Below are 7043 nucleotides of genomic sequence, written 5' to 3' on the forward strand. Positions count from 1 at the left end.
AGCAGGAGATTGAGGAGGAGGAGCTAGTACCTCCATTTCAGCACTAGCCTGGTCAGGGTATGCATTATGGTCTTCTTGAGACACGTCTAACAAATGTGCCCTCTTATGTCTCCAGAGTTGACTACAGGGGAAAGGGCATGACCAGGAAAGCCAGAGATGAGTAGATCTGAGAGGCTTACCTAAGGTTCAGTATGGTCACCGCTTCTAGATAGCCTTTCACATGGACTTCTACTCTAGTGTGATCCTCACCAGGAACCTAGTAATTGCAAGGTCTCAGTGGATTGACTGGCAGCACATCAGAGATTTGTAGAAGACCTCCATGGACCATGCTATTGCCATTTGTGAGCATATAGGGGTTTATGAGATTATGGAGTTCCAGCATGACTGGAACACAGAGGTCGTAGCTCAGTTCTATGCCACCATGTATGTTGAGGAGGATGAGAGGCGTATGCACTAGATGCTTGAGGGCCAGTGGTACAGTGTTGATTATGATGCTTTTGCAACTCTACATGGCTTCTTAGATGATGATCTTCAGAAAGATAGGATCCACATAGAGCAGGTGTTGCCTCCAGAGCAGCTCACCTACATGTATCCACCAGGAGGTGAGAGAGGAGCAGTGGGGAAGGTTTTAGGTCTCCACCCTACCTATAGATACCTGGACAGGATGTTCAGGAAGACCATTAATTGCAAGGGTGGAGATAAGGGAAATATCATAGATTACTCTAGGAACCTGCTCCACAGGATGACACCTGATGCTCAGCCGTTCAGCATTTTTGACTTTATCTGGTGTGAGATCCAGAGTGTAGGTGAGAGGCCCCTCAAGGGCTATGGATTTGCTCCTTATATCATGTATATGATTGAGCAGGTCACAGGGCACACATTTGAGTATGACAAGATTCACAAGGCCCTAAAGATTGTTGTAGACTTGCATGAGACAGGAATACCTCCAGCAGGTCTAGGGGAAGCAGCTGCTGCAGCTATGGCAGATGCACCTATCGGTGGTGCACCAGCAGGAAGAGCTTCCCTTCCACCACATGGTTCTCACTCATGTTCTTCCTCAGGTCGTGGCAATCCTCCCTCGCCTATCCGTAGGTTCTTCAGTTCCATCTTTGGGATGTGTCGGGACATTCAGGTTAGGCAGCGGGGCATTGAGTCTAGGCAGAAGAATGAGAGGGAGGCTAGGAGGAAGGACACCAGGACTCTAAAGCAGTTAGCTACCCAACTTGAGCTTGATCCTCCTAGGTATCCTCTATCAGATGGAGCAGTCTCAGTAGCTAGTGAGCCAGAGACTAAGGAGGAGTAGCAGGCCAAATATGATAGATAGTTTGTTGAGTTCTTTCAGCGACAGGAGCCTCTGTAGGAGCAGCCTTAGGAGCAGGCACAGCAGCAGCCACACCCTAGTGCGGGAGAGGAGATGGGTTCTGCTTTTTGGCAGGACATCTTTGGTAGTGACCCTAGGTACTCTACCAGTGACTACGGCTTTGGTGGCTAGGATCTCTATGGGGGTATTGGTGCTCCAGGACAGAGTTCTTCTCGCCCACCCAGTGCTTCACGCTCAGACGACGAGGGCGATGGTGATGGCAATGAGTGATGTCAGAGATTAGATACAGCTTGCAGCCCTTTTGTGCTTCGCATGTCATTATTGGACCTTTGTGGTGATAGGTGACAAAGGGGGAGAGAGACTGATTAAAGCTTCAGGATATTTATTTTAGTTGCTTATCTTTGTACCTGAAGACATGTACTATAGGCTATAGTTTTTGAGCTTCTTTGATGTATCTTGAGCTTGAGATAGATTGTATCATGTGAGAGCTTATGATTTATCTTTGTATCTCTTGAGACATGATCTTTATTAACATTTTAGTGGCTTATGGACTTGAGAAAATGTGTAATGAGTGCTATGTGTGAAATACATGTGTTATATTTATTTTCATAAGGACTATGTATGCTAGAATGAAAATATTTGATGTGATGCCTTTATATTTATTCTTGTGTGATATATCTTGTCATATGCATCACGGTTTTACTTTGTCACACACACATGCACCCCATGGATGCAATAATTTAGGGGGAGTCTCCTATATGTTTTAGTATGTGCAATTGACATTTGAGGTTATTTTGTGAATTCTAATCATAAGCACATATTAAGGGAGAGCCTCTCATAAATCATTGAACCCAAAAGCTTAAATGTTTATATTCTTTTGTAAGCTTTAATCAAGTTGTCATCAATCACCAAAAAGGGGGAGATTGAAAGTGCATCTAGCCCTTTAGTGGGTTTTGGATGATTGAATGACAACGTGATTAAAGGTCTAACCCGTTGCTAAGTGTGGACAGGTAATAGGTTATCTCACCGGTACTTAATGAAAGCCAAAATGATGTGTTGTTGTATAAACAATCTAGTTCAAGCACAAGACAACAATGCAAATGGAATTCATACAAAGGCTTATTCATTATGGGATTTTCTTGTACTATGTGAAAGCAAGCTCATAAGAATTAATTAATGAGACATGAGGGATTGCATATGGAATGGTCTCATATTTGAAGCTTGCTAAATTAAAATGAAAAAGATAACAATACAAACGAATGGATGATTCAACACAAGATGTGACTTGATCGCTTGAGATGGTGAAGATAGCAAGGAAAGGCTTTGAGGTACTAAGCAAGGGTGAAGGGCAAGCGATGGCTTGGCGGCCGAAGAACCTAGCTAGGGTGAAGAAGGAAGTACTTGTATTTAGTTGAGGTACTAATCAAGCTACGATGATCATATTGATGTGGAGGATCAAATCTATATTGAACAAAGTGTTTGAAGTGACATGATGCATTTGGAGTTATTCATATTTGATGAATGGAATCAAGTCACGTGCTCAAGATGGCTATGCTCAAGTGAAAAAGATCAAAGTTGACATGTTAGCACCCTCACTTGATGAAGATTGGAATACACGGCTTCGGTTGAAAGAGAACAACTCAAAAGGTTTAAATTCGTTATACATTTTAATTTGAGTTAATAGGAATGTCATACTATTAAGAGGAATGCATCATGTTGATAGATAATCATTCATAAGTGCTCATGCCAACCCATGTGAGTTTTGAGTATTTGAGCGACAAAAGAGCTAACTTTATTTTTGCTGGTCTGGCAATACCGGACGTGTCCGGTATCAACACTAGACGTGTTCGCTATTTGCCCAGCAGTGGTAAAATTGTTGTTCTTGGGTTGGTTCGTCGGGACATCCAACGTAAGTCAGGAGTTTCGACGGTCGAGAGTTCCGGCAATGATCGGGAGTTCCGACGTCTCGTGCTTAACTGACTTAGATGGTTCACTGTCCTATTCATACCGGACATGTCCGGTATTGGACGACCTGAGGCCAACGGCTAGTTTTCAAAAGCCTTGAGGATCGGGAGTTCCGATGTGAGTCGGGAGTTCCGATGGTCGAAAGTTCCGACATGAGTCGGGAGTTTCGACACCTCACATACTTTAACTCAGTTACATGGTTTTCAAATATGCTGAGGGTCGGGAGTTCTGACATGAGTTGGGAGTTCCGACGGTCGGAAGTTCTGGTATTCATCGGGAGTTCTGACGCCTTACAACATCATAGTAACTCAGTTACCATTGGCGCAGTGTAAGTCATACCGGACGTGTCGTGTCCGGTATGGCAACGACTATAAAACAGCTAGTTTTTCAAGGGGGCTATTGAAAGCATCTAGGTCCCTAGTAGGGTTTCGGTGATTAATGACAATACAAGATTACTATGACTAACGTGTGTTTTGCAGAGGTAATTAAGTTAGGTCATGGTAATAGAGATCGATTGGGCAATCGAGGTGGTCATGCCCCTATGATGGAAATCATTTTGGTTTTCAAAGGATGGACAACAAGGTTAAGGATGGACTAGTTCTAAGTGTCGATTGGAGTTGGAGAGACACTTAGAGTAGTTTAGGACTTTGTTTTTTCCTTTACCCATACTATTAAGGGGTTATGGACGGGTAGCTTGACCTAGGTGAGTCTAGTGAGTTAGGTATGGTGCACACTTGTTAAAACTAGCGCTAGGTAGCTCCTACATATGCCTAAGATCCAATGGAGCAAACTTCATTCACATATGATCATGAGTTGGAAGTGAATGGAGGGTCAAATACTGACCGAACGCTAGCTCCGGTGTGACCGGACGCTGGCTCAGGGTCCGGTCAGTTCATTTGACCAAGGTGATTGTGTCTGGTTTGATCGGATGCTGAGAGATCAAGTGATCAGACGCTGAGAGGCAGCATCCAGTCGACTCCAATAAGGTTCCAGAGAGGGAAAATCGTGACCAGACATGTCCAGTCAGTGCTGACCGGACACTGCCAGCGTCCGGTCACACTGTAAACTCTAGAGTTCGGGGTGTACTGACCGGAGCGTCCGGTCAACATGACCGGAGCGTCCGGTCACCCCGCAGAGGCACACAACGGTTCGTTTTTTAGCCCATGTTATAAATAGAGCCTCCACTCGTGTGTGGGGGTACTTTTGCTCATTCCAACAGCAGAGAAACACCTTAGAGAGTGCCAAGAAGAGCAAGGTCCTAGTGAGGTGATTGAGATTTGAGAATCCCAAAGAGAGCCCTCATTAGTGAAGATCAAGAGTAGCAAAGTGTGCATCCACCTTCTCATTAGGCTTGTCGTGGTCAAGTGAGAGTTCGTGCTTGTTACTCTTGGTGATCGCCATCACCTAGACGGCTTGGTGGTGATTGGGAGCTTGGTGATCATCCGAAGAGCTTGTGGATGGCCCAACTCACATTGTGAGCGGTTGTGGGTGATTCACCACGATGGAGTGTTGAAGAATCAACCCATAGAGAGCACTTGATCCTTGCATGGATCAAGGGGGAGCTACACCCTTGCGTGGGTGCTCCAACAAGGACTAGTGGGGAGTGGCGACTCTCCGATACCTCGGCAAAACATCGCCGCGTCTCCTCTCCCTCTCCATTTACTTTGAGCATTTACTTTGAGCAATTCAATACTTGTCTTTACATTCATAGAATTGCCATGCTAGAGTAGGATTGAAATTTAGGTTGCAAGTCCTTTGTGTGGTAGAACACTTAGAAACACTTTCTAGGTACAAGGGGTTAATTGGGCTAACCGTAGGATTTAATTATTGCAAAGAAATTTAGAATTAACCCAATTCACCCCCCCTCTTGGGCATCTTGATCCTTTCAATTGGTATCAGAGCCTCGTACTTACGTATTTAGGCTTAACCGCCTAGAGCAAGATGTCTCACAGGGATGGACCTCCTCCTATCTTTGAGGGAGATGACTTTCCTTATTGGAAAATTCGCATGGAGGCGTATCTTGAGGCTCTAGATGTTGGTATACTTAGAGCCGCCTCATAAGGCTTCCCAAAACCTCGAGATGCTACTAACCTACAAGGCGATGAGGTGAACTATGAGAAGTGGAATGCAAAGGCTCGAAACACTATCTTTAGAGGCCTTTGCAAAGATGTGTTCAATCGTGTGAGGAACCACAAAGATGCCCATGCACTATGGTCGGACGTTTATGTGCTCCATGAGGGAACTAAGAGTGAGCCTGAGGAACGCTATCATCTTGTCATGAAAAAGCTCAACTCTTTTGAAATGCTTCCTAAGGAAAGTGCTAATGAAATGTATTCACATTTGAATGTTCTTATAGAGGAAGTCAATGGGCTTGGACTCACTCAAATGCAACCATCTGATGTTGTAAGAAAGATCTTGAGTGTCCTCCCTATTGACAAATATGGGCATATTGTGACTGTGCTACATCAAGGTGATCTTTCCACCGCTACACCGACACAAATCTTGGGAAAGATCAATGCTCATGAGATGTATATGCACATCACACCTCAAGATGGCTCATCCTCTACAAAGAAGAAAGAAAAAGACTTAGCATTCAAAGCTATCCAAGAGAAGGGGGAAGCAAGGCTTGAGTATGAGAGCTCAAGTGATGATGAAGTTGATGATGAAAGCCTTGCTCTCATGGTGAAGAAGACCGCCAAGATGCTAAAGAAGCTCAACAAGAGTGGCATCAAGTTCGATGGCAAGAAGAAGAAGTTCTTCATAAGCTCTGAGATGGATCGCTACAATTGTGGCAAACTTGGTCATCTAGCTCACCAATGCACAAAGCCCAAGAAAGACAAGTTCAAGAACAAGAACAAGGGCAAGAAAGATGACTCAAGCAATGAAGATGAAGATGAGAAAAAAAAGAACAAGCCATACAAGAAGAGAGATGGCAAGAAGGACTTCCACAAGAAGAAGAAGAGTGGAAAGGCTTACATTGTCGGTGATTGGCTTACAAACATTGATTCATTTAGTGGATCATCCGATGATGATAGTGACGATGAGAAGGTGGCCGCTATTGCTATTGATACTTCATCATCTTCACCGCCACCATTGCCATCATCCTCTACACACCTATGCCTTATGGCCAAAGGTGAATGAAAGGTATCACAGGATGATGATAGTAGTGGTGATGATCATGCTCATAATGATGATAGTGATAGTGATAGCGATGATGATGAATATGAGTCACCTTCTTATGATGATCTTGCTAAATTGCTAAAGAAATACACTAAGATCATTATAAAGACTAGAGCTAAAAATGAAAAGCTTGAGATTAAGAATGATTCTCTTTTAGCTAAATGTGACATGGCCAAAAAGGCTAGTGTTGAGCTTAGAGAAGCAAATGATGCTATGTCATCCAAACTCAAGGAGCTCAAATCTTCTAAGAAAGAGCTTAAAGATAAACATGATAAACTTGAGTGGATGCACAAAGAGCTCATCACTAGCCACAACAAACTAAAAGATGAATATACTACTCTCAAGATTAATCATGACAATCTTGTTATTGCTCAAGAATTTTTACCCAATGAGCCACATGATGCTACTAACAATGTTGTTAAGATTGATATAGCTACATCATGTGATGATTTAATTGATGAGAGCATTGAGCAAGGATCTAGTGGCAAAGGCAAGCAAGTGGTTGAGTGCAATGACTATGATGAGTATGTCAAGCTCAAGCATGACAATGAAAAGCTCAAGAAAGAGTTTGAAGAGT

The sequence above is a fragment of the Miscanthus floridulus genome, chromosome 1 (assembly GCF_019320115.1).
Source record: "Miscanthus floridulus cultivar M001 chromosome 1, ASM1932011v1, whole genome shotgun sequence".
NCBI lineage: Eukaryota > Viridiplantae > Streptophyta > Magnoliopsida > Poales > Poaceae > Miscanthus > Miscanthus floridulus.